The sequence below is a fragment of the Symphalangus syndactylus genome, chromosome 3 (assembly GCF_028878055.3).
Source record: "Symphalangus syndactylus isolate Jambi chromosome 3, NHGRI_mSymSyn1-v2.1_pri, whole genome shotgun sequence".
In the NCBI taxonomy this organism is placed as follows: domain Eukaryota; kingdom Metazoa; phylum Chordata; class Mammalia; order Primates; family Hylobatidae; genus Symphalangus; species Symphalangus syndactylus.
The window spans coordinates 127,191,411-127,206,833 of NC_072425.2; the positions used below are offsets into that span (position 1 = coordinate 127,191,411).

Here is a 15,423-nt window from a genome sequence, read left to right on the forward strand (position 1 = left end):
GTAATTCCAGCAATTTGAGAAGTGGGAGGATCACTTGAGCCCAGGAGTTTGAGACCAGCCTAGGCAACATGGCAAAACCCCATTTCTATCAAAAAAAAAAAAAAAAAAACCAAACAAACAAACAAAAAAAAACAAGCCAGGCATGGTGATGGAAGGAATGCTTGAGCCTGGGAAGTGCAGGTTGAAGTGAGCTGAGATCACCAATGCACTCCAGCCTGGGTGACAGAGCAAGACCCCATCTCAAAAAACAAACAAAAACTGATCTATAACCTACTGGTTCAGAAAAATGGCTTCATCTCACATTTCACAGAACAATTTTATTCAAATTCTTCACACATATAAAAGACATGTGTCTGCATCAAAACTTTGGCCATTTTTTGAATCATAATAGTTGTTTAGATTACATAAGCAATTTTTTGAATCAGTAATACAATCACTGAAGGTTTTATCCTAAGTCAAAATGGCTTGTCCTAAGTTACGTGGGCAATAAATGGCCAAACTACAAGCCTTTTGACACCTAGCATCCAGAGTTCTACAACATACCAGCCTGTCTTCCTTTTTTTTGATATGAAAAAACTGCTAACTAATTTCATTTGTGGAAATATACCTGAAGAAAATATTAACAAATATGTATAATGATACAACTACAAAGACTCTACAGTACAATTTATAAAAGTATATGTAAAACTGACAGTTTAGCTAAGTCAATCATGGTATATCTAAGGATCCACCAGATCACAATGCAGCCCAACAAAATATTATAGAAAAATACTAAATGACATAGGAAGATATTCACAAACCACTAAGTACAAAGGCAGGTATTAAAACCATCCATAGTAGCCAGGCATGGTGGCTCACACCTGTAATTCCAGCACTTTGGGAGGCCAAGGCAGGAGGATCACTTGAGGGCAGGAGTTCAAGACCAGCCTGGGCAACACAGAGGGACCATGTCTCTACAAATAATAAAAATAAACCAGGCATAGTAGAGTGCACATGTAGTCCTAGCTACTCAAGAGGCTAAGGCAGGAAGATCACTTGAGCACAGAAGTTTGAGGCTGCAGTGAGTTATGATCACACCACTACAATCCAGTCTGGGCAACAGGGCAAGACTCTGACTAAAATGTAAAAAATAAAACATTTAAAAAAAAAAAAATCCATAGAATATCACTTTAAAAAAAAAAAAAAGGAATGAATGAAAAGACCAGAATGATTATATTCTAAAATATTAAGAGGCTCAAATAATTAAAATGAAATCTGTAAACTTGTAAAATGAAAATGTAGAGGTTTTGTAATAAACTAATTTTCTTTTTGTTTGTTTTTTGTTTTTTGGAGATGGAGTCTCGCTCTGTCACCCAGGCTAGAGTGCAGTGGCGTGATCTTGGCTCACTGCAACCTCCGCCTCCCAGGTTCAAGCGATTCTCCTGCCTCAGCCTCCCAAGTAGCTGGGATTACAGGCGTGCACCACCATGTCTGACTAATTTTTGAATTTTTAGTAGAGACAGGGTTTCACTATGTTGCCCAGGCTGGTCTCGAACTCTTGACATCAGGTAATCTGCCTGCCTCGGCCTCCAAAAGTGCTCACAGATGTGAGCCACCATGCCCAGCCTAAAAAACTAATTTCTTACAATGAAAAAACAGAATTATTCTAAATAAGTAAACTAAAGTTGGACTCATAACTTCACAATACCATTTAATAAGATGTAAGCAAGTTAATATTTTTTTCAAAAAGAAAGGAGGAGCAGTGGCTCATACTTGTAAACCCAGCACTTTGAAAGCCCGGGACAGGTGGGCTGCTTGAGCTCAGGAGTTCAAGACCAGCCTGGAAAACATAGCAAGACCCCGTCTCTATGTTTTTTAAAAAATAATTTGAAACAAAAAAAAGAGACTTGAAAAAAATTATAGTTTTGGAAGAATAACATAATATGACTAAGAAAGATATATAGATTAATAAAAACATAAATATATTTTATTTTAAATCTCTACATAGGTAAAATAAATACCAAAATAAAAGAGTAGAAAAATTTGCAACAGTAGAATAAAGCTGTTATGCAAAGTAATCAAATGGTTAAATATATAAAGATATTGCTCAGATTCCACTCAGTAAACACTTCAATAAGAAACTTCGCCAACAAATCTTATGTTAAAAAAACACACAAATGTTCTACTGATTAAAACTACAAATGTTTTACCAATGATATACTCATTAAACTAGCAAAATAATTATCAATTATGCATGCTAAGGTTGACGAACAATGTTGGTAAACAAGTAGGTAAGTATTGTAGGTATCACCAGATATTGGCTCCACATTTCCAGAAAGTAGAGAATACATAACAAAAGCTACACAGCTTTTTTGAATGTGAAATTCTGCTTTTGTAATAAATCCCCCAGAAGATATTTCTCCCCCCAAACTAAATATAAAAGAAAGTAATCTGTATCAAGATATTCACAGCAGCATTCTTTACAACAGCCAATGATTACAATCACCAAAGTAATGTTGATACTATGTGATAACATGGACTACTCCAGGGTTGTGGGGGGTTTTTATTTGTTTTTTGGTATTATTAAAACAAACTGTGTCAACATTTAGGTAAGGTTAAGTGGAAAGGCAGAATATGTAACTACCCATCCATCAACACAGAAAAACACAGGTTTTTTTTTTTTTTTTTTTTTTTGAGATGGAGTCTCCCTCTGTCGCCCAGGCTGGAGTGCAGTGGCGCGACCTCCGCTCACTGCAAGCTCTGCCTCCCAGGTTTACACCATTCTCCTGCCTCAGCCCCCTGAGTAGCTGGGACTACAGGCACCCGCCACCACGCCCGGCTAATTTTTTTTTTTTTTGTATTTTTAGTAGAGACGGGGTATCACCATGTTAGCCAGGATGGTCTCAATCTCCTGACCTCGTGATCCACCCGCCTCAGCCTCCCAAAATTCTGGGATTACAGGCGTGAGCCACCATGCCCGGCCAACACAGGTGTTATTAAAAAGGACGTCTGAATACACAGAAACTTAGTACTTCACAGAATTTTGTTAAGTTTCTAATTTTAAAAATCAGAGATAAGAATTTCAAAAACGTATTTCATGAAATTGCTTATACATATCTTTCATTAGCTTCTATAACACACAGATGTAAAAATTCTACCTTAAATTTTTCAGGACAAAGCTACGTATAAATGCTACTAAAACCTACGTTTTTACACCAATTTAGTGATTAATGGAAAATATTTATATCAAGAGAATATTGTTGCCGGGCACGGTGGCTCATGCCTGTAATCCCAGCACTTTGGGAGGCCGAGGCGGGTGGATCACGAGGTCAGGAGTTTGAGACCAGTCTGGCCAACACAGTGAAACCCGGTCTCTACTAAAAATACAAAAAATTAGCTGGGTGTGGTGTGTGCCTGTAATCTCAGCTACTGGGGAGGCTGAGATAGCAGAATTGCACGAACCTGGGAGGCAGGGGCTGCAATGAGCCAAGATCGCGCCACTGCACTCCAGCCGGGGTGACAGTGTGAGACCTCATCTCAAAAGAAAATAAAAGAGAATATTGTTTAACCTCAATGAGACATTTCTGGCTAGGCATGGTGGCTCACGCCTATAATCCCAGCACTTTGGGAGGCTGAGGCAGGCGGATCACTTGAGGTCAGGAGTTTGAGACCAGCCTGGGCAACATGGTGAAACCCTGTCTCTAGTAAAAATAAAAAATTAGCCAAACATGATGGCGCATGCCTGTAGTCCCTGCAACTCAGGAGGGTGAGGCATGAGAATCGCTTGAATCCAGGAGGCAGAGGCTGCAATGAGCTGAGATCACACCACTACACTCCAGCCTGGGCGACAGAGTGAGACTTTGTCTCAAAAAAAAAAAAAAAAAAAAAAAAAGGACATTTCTAGTCTATGAATATATTAGTATGTTTTTAATTGAAACTGGCATCTATCAGTAGCAGAATAGATAATTTCATAATATGTCACATGGAAAACAAAGAAACCTAGATGCATATCCTGGGGTTCCATCTCTAACTTGAAACAAAACGTGGTCTTTCAAGTCTTTCCTTTCCTCTATTAAAAAAATGTATAAAAATAATAATAAAAAATAAGTTGCCTAAACCATTATATATCAGACACATATTTATATATCAAATATTTGTATATTTCCACTCTTCCCTCATAAAAATATTTACTCCCTCCTCCCCACTCTTCTCTTAATTTTAATCTGCAAGTTTATTGGTTTAAACTTAATTAAACCAATTAAATTCTTAATTTTCTCCCACTCTTAAATGTCTTAAAAGTGGTCTTGCCCTGCCTCTTTTCCATACCTACTCCTCCAAAATAAAAGAGCAGTCATGGCAGCAACATACCCAGCAGGTCGTCTGGAGAGATGCTGCCAGTCAGCAAACGTCTCCTATCTCGAGAAAACCACTCATATGAATATGTACTCAAACACAGTGCCACATGTTAGAGACAAAATAGCCATAATAAACATTCTCTCCTTTGTCTTTTAACTCTGAGGGTAACCCTCAGTCTCCTTTCTACCTAATACAATGGAAAAATAGCCTCACGCTCAACACATTGAGCTCTGTTAAGTCAGTGGCACAAGACTCCCACCTGTCAGGTGGTAAAACAGGTGTTATAAAGTCTAGTCCATGCAGGGCCTGCACTGAAGCATCAATAATTCATAGCAGATTGCCTGATTTTACTTTTGAGATACTCTTTTCCCTAAGCCTATTTTAATTATTTTAATTTCTTTCTGCCTTTTCGGACTTAGAAATGACCTCTGAACATAATTGTGGTCTCTCCAGAAACCAAAATATTCCAAGAAAACTCCTCTGCCAATTTACTGGGAGAAAGCAGCACAACAAAGAACAGTATAAACTGAATAAGGCAACTCTGGCAGTCCAATCAACACAATAATGGAATCTACTAAAGAAGTTCTTAATCATTTTGTTTTTCCTGCATGGGCCCTGCTGGTGAAGCCTATGAACTCTTTCCAAGAAAAGTATTTTTTAATGCATAAAATACAGGCACAAAATACAGAAAATTACAAAAGAAACCAATTACACTGGAATATAATTATCAAAACATAAAAAACACAAACTTTGAGTGATATATATGCTTCTTTTTTAATACTTTAAGTAACAGTAAGTTATTTTGAGACAGCTTTAATGTATTAAAAAAAGTATCTACCACTTCTATTAGAAACAGTCTCTGGGCTGGTTATGGTGGCTCATGCCTGTAATCTCAATACTTTGGGAGACCAAGGCAGGAGGATGGCTTGGGGCCGGGAGTTCAAAACCAGTCTGGGCAATCTACAAAAAATAAAAAAAAATAGCTGTGTGTGGTGATGTACACCTGTAGTCCCAGCTATTCCAAAGGGTCACTTGAACCCAGGAGTGATGGTGCCACTGCACTCCAGCCTGGGCAACAGACTGAGATCCCATCTCCATAAAAAATAAAAATTAAATTAAAAAATAGACGACACAGTCTCTGGTACTGTACTGCTAATGCTAATGTTGTCTATATTCATAACAGAAGAAAAAGTAAAAATAAAGATGTAACTTTTTCCCCATTCAAGGTCATATGTCCCCAGGTTTAAAACCTTTAATATACAAAGAACTATGCTTATTATGCTGTTAGCTCAGTGTTAATAAATTTAATGGCAATAATAATGCACTTTTACCTATATAATGCCATGTCATCCTGTCATCCCTAAGTGAAGCAAAGAGGACAAGAATTTTTAGCTCCATTTTGCAAGTAAAGAAATAAGGCCAAAAGCAAGAAGGGTAGTGAATACAGGGAGCATCTGTAGAATGCTCACTCTCCACTCTGCCTACATTTCCTAATCTTCACAATAACTGCCCTCCCCCTTCCTGCCCAAGATAGGTGTTACAATCTCTCATTCTTCTAAAAAAGAAATTAAGATTCAGATAAATGACTTGCTCAGTGTCAGGGGGCTACTTAACAAAGACAGAAGTCCTTTTAAATCCTAGTCTTGGGCTTTTTTGATTATCTTATTCTACTTTTCTCAGATACCATTCTAGACAAGTTCATTCCAAACAATTACTAGGGCTTTTCAAGAAGTAGGCTATTAAAGCTCTCTTCTCTATTGTTAGCAGGTCAAGAGACTACCTCTAAAGATGTTTTAAGTGCACATTAATAACTGGTATGATCATCTCTGTAAGTGGATTTCCTGTAAGGGTGAGAGGCAGTTTTAAATAAGATATTAAGTCTTGCTCATGTAGAAATGATTTCTGGTTTAATGATATTTTCAAGGAAATGAAATATTCAACATTTGAGTAATATACATGTTACTGAAAATGCAAAGCAAATTTCTAAAATTTATAAAGCTGAACTGCAATATTAACACCAAAGTTTTACACTGAGTTTAGGATCTCTTCTAAGAGTTTTGTAAATTTAAAAAGGAAAATCATATCTGTATTGTTCCTAAGGTGAGCAGAAAACAAAATAATACACTATCATTTGCAATTATTAAATACTAAAAGGTAAGAAAGCTGGCCGGGCGCGGTGGCTCACGCTTGTAATGCCAGCACTTTGGGAGGCCGAGGAGGGCGGATCACGAGGTCAGGAGATCGAGACCACAGTGAAACCCCGTCTCTACTAAAAATATTAAAAAAATTAGCCGGGCGTGGTGGCGGGCGCCTGTAGTCCCAGCTACTCGGAGAGGCTGAGGCAGGAGAATGGCGTGAACCCGGCAGGTGGAGCTTGCAGTGAGCCGAGATCGCGCCACTGCACTCCAGCCTGGGTGACAGAGCGAGACTCCGTCTCAAAAAAAATAAAAATAAAAATAAAAATAAAAGGTAAGAAAGCTAAATCCAGTTCAACTTCCTCATTTCACTCTTAAGAAAACATTAAACATTCACATAAAAATGTTTAGAAATGGGAAAACAAAGATAGGTTCATGCACGTCACTTATATAACAGGAAAGAAGCAAACACAAAATAATTCTCACAAATAATTCTACCCTTGATGTGCTTTGAAACATCAGATATTATGGCTTATTTTCAAAACAGAACAAAGTCAATGTTTCTTAAATGTCTTTATAATTAGACAATATTCTCTAACACAGTCAATGAGGCTATATGGCAGTTCTATTACTATAAAAAAAATTAAGCTTCTAATTTTCTAGATATTAACTCCCTTTTTTGAAAAACTGATACAATGCCTGGTTCACAGTTGGGCCTCAAAATGTCTGTTGATTTTGTTGGTGAATTAATCTTACACATAATACTAATTTTAATTTTTCTGTTGATTAGTGTCAAGGGCAATAGTTTCCTCTCTTTTTATATTGTAAAATGACCAAACTAATAAGCATCACTAAGAAGAGAGAACCAACATGAACATGGGAAACAAAAAAAGCTCTTTACAGCTGGGCGCAGTGGGTCACACCTGCAATCCCAGCACTTTGGGAGGCCGAGGTGAGCGGATCACCTGAGGTCGGGAGTTCGAGACCAGCCTGACCAACATGGAGAAACCCCGTCTCTACTAAAAATAAAAAAATAGCCAAGCGTGGTGGCACATGCCTGTAATCCCAGCTACTTGAGAAGCTGAGGCAGGAGAATCACTTGAACCTGGGAGGCCAAGGTTGTGGTGAGCCAAGATTGCGCCATTGCACTCCAGCCTGGGCAACAAGAGCAAAACTCTATCTCAAAAAAAAAAAAAAAAAAAAAAAAAAAAAAAAAACTTTTTACAACTAGGCCTCTGAAATTCAAGCCTTAACCATCTCTACCCAAAAATATTTTAATAATTTCAATTAAGTTGACAATCAAATTAAAGGCCAGATAATTTGACACACTTAATGATAACTGTAATTACCATGCTGCTTGTTGACTAGATATAAGTAGTAACCTTTCTGGTGATATATACTACCTTTGCTAAATAGCCAAACTAAGTTTTTATAGTTTTTCTAAGTCTAGAACCTATAAACAGCTTAAGTATCAGGAGTCCTCACAGTGGCTAAGAAAATTTAATCCAAGCCAAAGGGATCTAAAGTCAATTAACCACAGCTGAGATTTTCTATGTTCCCATTCTCCCTTTCACTCAGTCCTTATGTTGGCTGGGGGCGGTAGCTCACACCAGAAATCTCAGCACTTGGGGAAGCCAAGGCGGGTGAATCACTTGAGGTCAGGAGTTCAAGACCAGCCTAGCCAAAATGGCGAAACTCCGTCTCTACTAAAAATATAAAAATTAGTCAGATGTGGTGACCGGCTTGGTGGTGTGCATCTATAGTCCCAACTACTCGGGATGCTGAGGCAGTTGAATCGCATGAACCCAGGAGGCAGAGGCTGCAATGAGCTGAGATCATGCCACTGCACTCCAGCCTGGGTGACAAAGTGAGACTCTGTCTCAAAAAAAAAAGAAGAGTCCTTATGTTGCATAATGTATCCACATTATTCCACGTACATTATTCCAGGATTTTTTGTTATAAACATACTCACTCTGGTTAACTTATTAAAAGATTATCGGTCAATTTACAAAAACGACAGGAAGATTTAACAAAGAAAAAAAAAAACAAACGAAGCAAGAAACATCCAGAACTCACAGCACAGAAGACTGTGCTTAAAACGCTGCTGCAATGAGTATTAATTAACTTATACACACTACTGTGACAACACTTAACAGGCCGGGTGTGGTGGCTCACGCCTGTAATCCCAGCACTTTGGGAGGCTGAGGCAGGAGGATCACTTGAACCCAGGACAGCCTGGGCAACATGGTGAGACCCCATGTCTACAAAAAATAAAAAAGCCGAGAGCGGTGGCAAGCTCCTATAGTTCCAGCTACTTGGGAGACTGAGGTGGAGGGATCACTTCAGCCTGGGAGGTCAAGGTCACAGTGAGCTATAATCAAGCCACTGCACTCTGGCCTGGGCAACAGACACTGTCTCAAAAAGAAAAAAAAAGCATTTAACACACTTTATGAATACAATATGGCACATCTATCTGCCCATTAGAGTGAGAACTCCTCAGTATTTTACTCATCTTTCCATTCTCAAATGCAAAGAGTATGTGGCATATAATAACTGTCTGAATGTACGACTGACACCTTAAAGCAGTGGTCGGCAAACTTTTTCTGTAAAGGGCCAGGTAAGTAAACATTATAGGCTTTGTAAGGCACACAATCTCTGTTGAAACCATTCTACTGTTGTAGCAGGAAAGCAGCCATAGATAATATGTAAACAAGTAAGCTACGATGTGTTCAAATAAAACTTTATTTACAAAAATAGGCAGTAGGCTGGGTTTTACCCATGGACCACAATTTGCCAAGTATTTTAACAGGAATCAACACTTTTCCTTTCATAATTTAACTGAAGTCGGTACCTACAAAGATATGAGCTCACTACATATGACTATATGTAATGGATCAATTTCGGGTATGACTTTGGGAGGCGGTAAAAAAAGAACCAAAGAAATGTAATATAGATGAATAATGAAAATAACAGGACTGGGTGCAGTTGCTTGCACTTTAGGAGGCTGAAGCAGGAGGATCACTTGAGGCCAGAAGTTTGAGACTAGCCTGGGCAACATAGCGAAACTGTATCTCTAAAAAAAAATAAAAATCAGCCAAGCATGGTGGTGTGCCCATGTAGTCTTAGCTACTCCAGAGGCTGAGGTGGGAGGACTGCCTGAGCCCCGGAGTCCAAGGCTGAGCCCTGGAGTTCAAAGCCCTGGAGTTCGTGGCATGGAGCTATGATCATGCCACTGCACTCCAGCAGCAGAGAGGTGACAGTGAGGGAGAGAAGGAGGGAGACAGGGAAAGAGGGAGGGACGGAGGGAGGAAGGAAAAAGAAAAAAGTAGAGAATCTACTGGGAACAGAGTTGGAAGAAAGGGCAATTCCATTACCCTTGCCAGTTGACTGGTTAGGTATAGAATGTGCCCGAATCCTGGCCAATGAAGCTTAAAAGACATCTGCTTGGGGGTTTCTGGAAACAGTTCCTCTTATTCCTTTGGATATTGCCCTGTCTGGATGGGATGCAGCAGCCAAATTGGGACAAGGGGCTCACTACAGGCTTGACCCCCCCAGGCTCAAGTGATCTCCCAACCTCAGCATTCTGAGTAGCTGGGACTGCAGGTCCACACCACCGCTCCTGGTTCCTTTGCAGCAGCCAAATTGAGATGGGGAAGGGCAGTCTTAGTATGAAGTTAATGGGGAAAATCACAGGGAAGAGAGTTGGAAAGAGAAGGAGTCCTTGATGTCATCACTGAATCATTCTTGAGCCTCTGGACTTTCAGTATGTAAGACATTAAATTTTGGCCAGGCATGGTGGCTCACACCTGTAATCCCAACACTTTGGGAGGCCGAGGCAGAAAGTCCGAGGCAGGAAGTCTGAGGCAGGATGATCATTTGAGACCAGCCTGGGCAACATAGGGATACCCCATCTGTACAAAAAAGTTTTTTAAAAAATTAGTTGTTGGCCAGGCACAGTGGTTCACACCTGTAATCCCAGCAATTTGGGAGGCCACGGCGGGCAGATCACTTGAGGTCAAGAGTTTGAGACCAGCCAGGCCAACATGGTAACACCCTGTCTCTACTAAAAATACAAAAATTAGCCGGGCCTGGTGGCATGTGCCTTAAATCCCAGCTACTAGGGAAGCTGAGGCAGGAGAATCGCTTGAACCCTGGAGGCAGAGGCTGTAGTGAGCTAAGATCATGCCACTGCATTCCAGCCTGGGCAACAGAGCGAGACCCTGTCTCGAAAAAAAAAAAAATTAGCTGGGCATGGTGGCACACACCTGTGGTGGCAGCTACTAGGGAGGCTGATGTGGGAGGAACTTAAAGGATCACTTGAGCCCAGGAGGTCAAGGCTGCAGTGAGCTGTATTAGTGCCACTGCACTCCAGCTTGGGTGACAGAGAAAGACTCTGTTTCCAAAAAAAAATTAAGAAAAAATGACATTAAATTTCCTCATTGTTTAAACCAGTTGGAGAATTTTCTGTTATTTGATGCCAAAGCATCTTAAATGACCTAAGGGCTCAAAACTGAAGAGTGCTCACTTCAAAAATTTACCTGCAGTCAGCCCTAGTTAACTTAAACTTTTCACAAATAAATTAAAAAAAAAAAACATTTAAAGTCCTGAAAGCCATAGAGATTATCTACAACTCAGAAGAAAACAGTCCATTATCTCAATTACTAATAGCTTTATAAATTCCATAATCTTAGAGAAAATAAACGATGCAGTACCTGTTTCTTCAATACTATATCTAAAATATCCTTTCAACAGGATGTTTTTTCTAAGGAGCTGGCAAACTTTTTTCATGAAGAGCAAGATGTGGATATTTCCCATACCAAATTATAAACCTCCTTTTTTAAAAGACACCATTTCTCATTGTCAACTATATGCCATATGCTAGAAAACAAAAAGTAAACTTCATCTTCAATCATTAATCAAGAAAATCTGTACACAAACAAATGTGCACATATACACACTTGAGAATTAGCATAGGGAATTCTATTGTGTGCTTTTATTCAAACGATGAAAACATGAGAAATATGATTTACTCAATGTTTCACACAAGTTAATAAGCATCCTTTCAATGTCTGTTACAATATAACCCTATTTTAACAAGACTTTAAAATCACAAATAAGGGATATAAAGTATATGTTTATCCCTGCATACCTACTAGCATTTTCTATAAACAAGGAATTGCCAACAGCAGCTACCTATGGAAAACAGGACTGGGAAAGGGGCTGGGGTGTTCTAGGGAGTAAGGAGGACTTTGACCTTTTCCTTGACATTTTTCTGAGTTTTTAAACTTTGCCATAAAATATATCACTTTTATAGTTTTTTTAAAATGGCTTAAACTATACATTCAATATAAAGATATATAACAGGAACTTAAAGTAGGAAAAGCAAGATTTCTCTAAAATAGGCTAGAAATTGAGGAACTCTCTGGGGCCAGATTGGACACCTCTATCATCAAAGCGGTACGCACACCCTGGCTGCAGCAGTCAAGGAAGTTACCAGAACAGCCTTTAGTTAGATCAGTAATGCCATGAGACTTAAAATAATCTTTTAAGGGTAGAGTCCATAGCAACCCACTCCAGCTCCACTGAATCTTGTACCCCAAGGGTAGTATCAGTTAAGTACCACCTGCCAGCTCGTGGTCTGCAGGAAGGTTCCTGCCACCCAAGAGTGACTTGCTTGACTTCCCCGATTCACAGAAGTAACATGAAATTATATTTAGCTACACCTTACAGATAAACTCCACCAGCATATAGCTCAGTCTTCACAACCTTAATAAAACATATTTTTTTAGACTCTGGCCTAGAGGAAATATTGGTTAAAATTTGACCCCGTTTTTAAACATTAGTAGCATAAATTAAAATGCATTAAATTAAAAATGGATGAAAAAACAAGACTCTCACCATCATTCACCATTTCAGACTATTATATCAGATCACAGATAGCAGGTTAAAAGATTGAGAACTGAAAGCAAAATAAAAATATATAAAGACTTTCACTTCAACAGCCTGCCAAAGATAAAAAATGAATAATAAAATCCAATTCTGGCCAGGCACAGTGGCTTATGCCTGTAATCCCAGCACTTTGGGAGGCCGAGGCGGGCAGAACACCTGAGGTCCAGGAGTTCCAGACCAGCCTGGCCAACATGGCAAAACCCCGTCTCTACTAAAAATGCAAAAATTAGCCGCGCATGGTGGTGCACGCCTGTAGTCCCCAGCTACGCGGGTGGCTGAGGTACAAGAATCACTTGACCCGGGAGGTGGAGGTGCAGTGAGCCAAGATCATGCCACTGCATATCACCCTGGGCGACAGAGTGAGATGGGCTAACTGGATTAAAAATAAGCATCAGTTTCATTAAAAAGGACTAACTTGAAGATAAATCTTTTGACTCTAGCTCTTTAGAGGATCTAAAGTGACCCTGATGGACAGTGGAAGAAATCACAACATGGAATTCCTTGAGTAAAAATTTATCGACTTAAAACAAAAATCCAATTCTGCTCTTGGGAACAGTGAACCAATAAATAAAAAACAACGCGTTCCCCATCCCGGAGACTAATGAGACTCAGCAAGGGAGGGAAAGAACAGCAAAGTCTGTCATTTCTTACTATCAACAGGAAAGTAATCAATTTGACTTTCAGTTAATTAATCACAATTTCCAAAAAAAAAAAAAAAAAAAAACAAAAGGACAGACTCAACGTATTTTCCCTACACCCAAATTAATTACATCTATTCTACAGCTACTTCTGAGCCTCTCCTACATAATCTTCCATGTGTGGGGATACAGGAGTGAACAAAACATTGTATGTGATTCCTAAGGTCAAGAACTCAACGTTTTTTCAATGCCATAATCAAATTCTGTCTCATTTAAATAAAACTGTAAAGAATGCCAATGTCTATTCATTCCTTGCTAATAATATACCAACTGTTTATTAAATTCCATCATATATAAAAAAGCGATTAAGCAAAGAAAGTCACTGCAATCGTCTTTACAGCATACGATTAACTTCAAAAGGAGTGTTTTACATGTTGCTGTATTTGAAGGAAAGTATTAGTCTCTGGAAGATAAAGCACACTGGGGAAAGCAAAGAAATTCTGAAAATAAAAAACTGCAATCCTGAATATTAGTCTCCTTTCTCAAATCCAGTGATGCTGTTTTGGCAAATGGATCAAACCATTATTTATCCAGCAACATGAACGGGGTAATTGTTCTTTCTTAGCTCCATCAGTCATATAAAAGAGTATTTAGTGTTCTAAAAAAAAAAAAAAAAAAAAAAGAAGTATGCTCCTTAAACAATAGATTACAATGTCTATGTCAAAGTACTCGTTTATCAAATAAACCCTTATTATCTTAGGCTTTTATATTTACATCCTGCCAGTCTCAGTACCACAGGAATGCCATCGAGCTCCTCAGCAACGTGTCTTCCACCAAAATCTCAACTGTATTTTAAAATATATTTTTATGAAGTTGACTTTTAACACATTTCCAACCTAATAATTACTCTTTAAAGAAAAAAAAAACACCAAATATTGGGAATGTCTGAAGAAACATGACATCTGTCTAGGAAGTGATGTAGTCTGTTTAAACTGAAAAAAAAAAAAAAAAAAAAAAACAATGCACTGCCCCCTTTCAAAGTTAGTCCGAGAATTGAGTTTAGAATCCTTTAAAGCAAAAGAGGGATCTCATGTACTGAACTTGTCTGGTGGGGTCTGAGACACTAAAACTGAGCGGCCTCAAGGACCCGAGAAAGTTACAGGGCTCCGAGAGCTGCAACAGCAGCAGGTAGAGCTGCGGCCGGGAACCGCGACCCTGGCCTGGCGGGTGCGAGCAGCGGGAGCGGCTGGCGCCCCAAAGCCTGTCATGCAACATCCCCTTTGCCACTGGGGCGGAACGCACGCTCTCTAGTAATTCAACACCCCTCCTTTCAAACTGGAGGCCGGGGAACAAGTTCTAATAAATGCAAAATCGAATTCTACCTACGCTGAATATCTGGATTTTCAAACAACCCTTGGGACCATGCCAGCCCGGGCCCGGGTCCCAGTCCAGGCGCGGGAGCCCACCGTCCCCAGGGCGCTGGGGGTCCGAGGCCGGCGCTGAAGGCAGACCCCGCGCCCCAAGGAGAGGAGAATCCCGCGGCGGCGAAGGTCGACTTTGGCCCGGCCAGGCACGTTCGGGCCGCGGCTCAGCCACAACTCGGGCAGGGCCTCGCGGCCCCTGCCAGCCCCGGGAGGAGCCTGGCCGGCAGGGCCGTTACCACAGTGGCGCCTCGGCCAGCGGGGCGCGAGCGGAGGCGCGCCAGGGCCTGGCGGCGGCGCCACGGCCGGGCAGCGCGGGCCCCGCAACTTCTCGCCACCACCTCAGCGTCTCCGAAGGAACCCGGAGCGGGGAGTGGGGGAAGGGAGAGCGCCGCGGCTTACCCGGAGAGCGGGCGGCTTCTGCCCGCCGGCGTGTGGCTGGGGCGCTGCGCGGCGGCGCGGTTGCGGCAGGGAGGGAGAAGCGGTGGTGCGAGCGCTGGGCCGCGGGAGACGAGAGACGCCGCCGCCACCGCAGACAGCTCCGCAATATGGCCGCTCGGCGCCTCCGCGGGGAAAAGGCGGGGCTGCCCGGCGCCCCCCGCCTCCCCCTCCCGGCCGGCCGGCCGTCCTCGCGCCGCGGCCTGAGCGCCAACGCTGCCGCCGGAGGCCGCCCGCGCCCCGCCCCTCCCGCAGGCTCGCAGTCGCAGGCCTGGCTCCGGGCGTGGCCGGGGGTCGCGGTCTGGGGCGGGCCAACGCGAGGGTGGAGGCTGCCGGCTTGGGAGCGCCCAGGGAAATAGGGCGAACGGGCCGGAGGGTCGAACCCTTCCAGAGAGCGCTGGGCTCGAGCTAAGCCTGCGGTCGAGGGAAGCGGAGCCGCCCAGCCCAAAGCTCGGAGTGTGCCCGCCGCCTCCCCAACGAGTGGAAACTTGAAACTCCCGCTGGTGC

General features: G+C 41.5%; 1 protein-coding gene and 1 pseudogene across 9 annotated transcripts in view; one reads left to right on the top strand and one right to left on the bottom strand.

Moving 5' to 3' along the window:
- Positions 1–15,117, bottom strand: part of RDX (radixin) — a 105,577-nt gene extending 90,460 nt beyond the window's left edge. For 8 of the 9 annotated variants that reach the window (XR_010120102.1, XR_010120101.1, XM_055273039.2 and 5 more), the window contains exon 1: positions 14,881–15,086. The gene's annotated coding sequence lies outside the window, so the exon portion shown is untranslated. Of the gene's footprint in view, positions 1–14,880 lie in introns of all 9 variants that reach the window. The other variant, XM_055273036.2, reaches the window with a different exon arrangement.
- LOC129478570 (uncharacterized) lies at positions 2,234–8,797 on the top strand (annotated as a pseudogene).
- Positions 15,118–15,423: the final 306 nt, after the last annotated feature.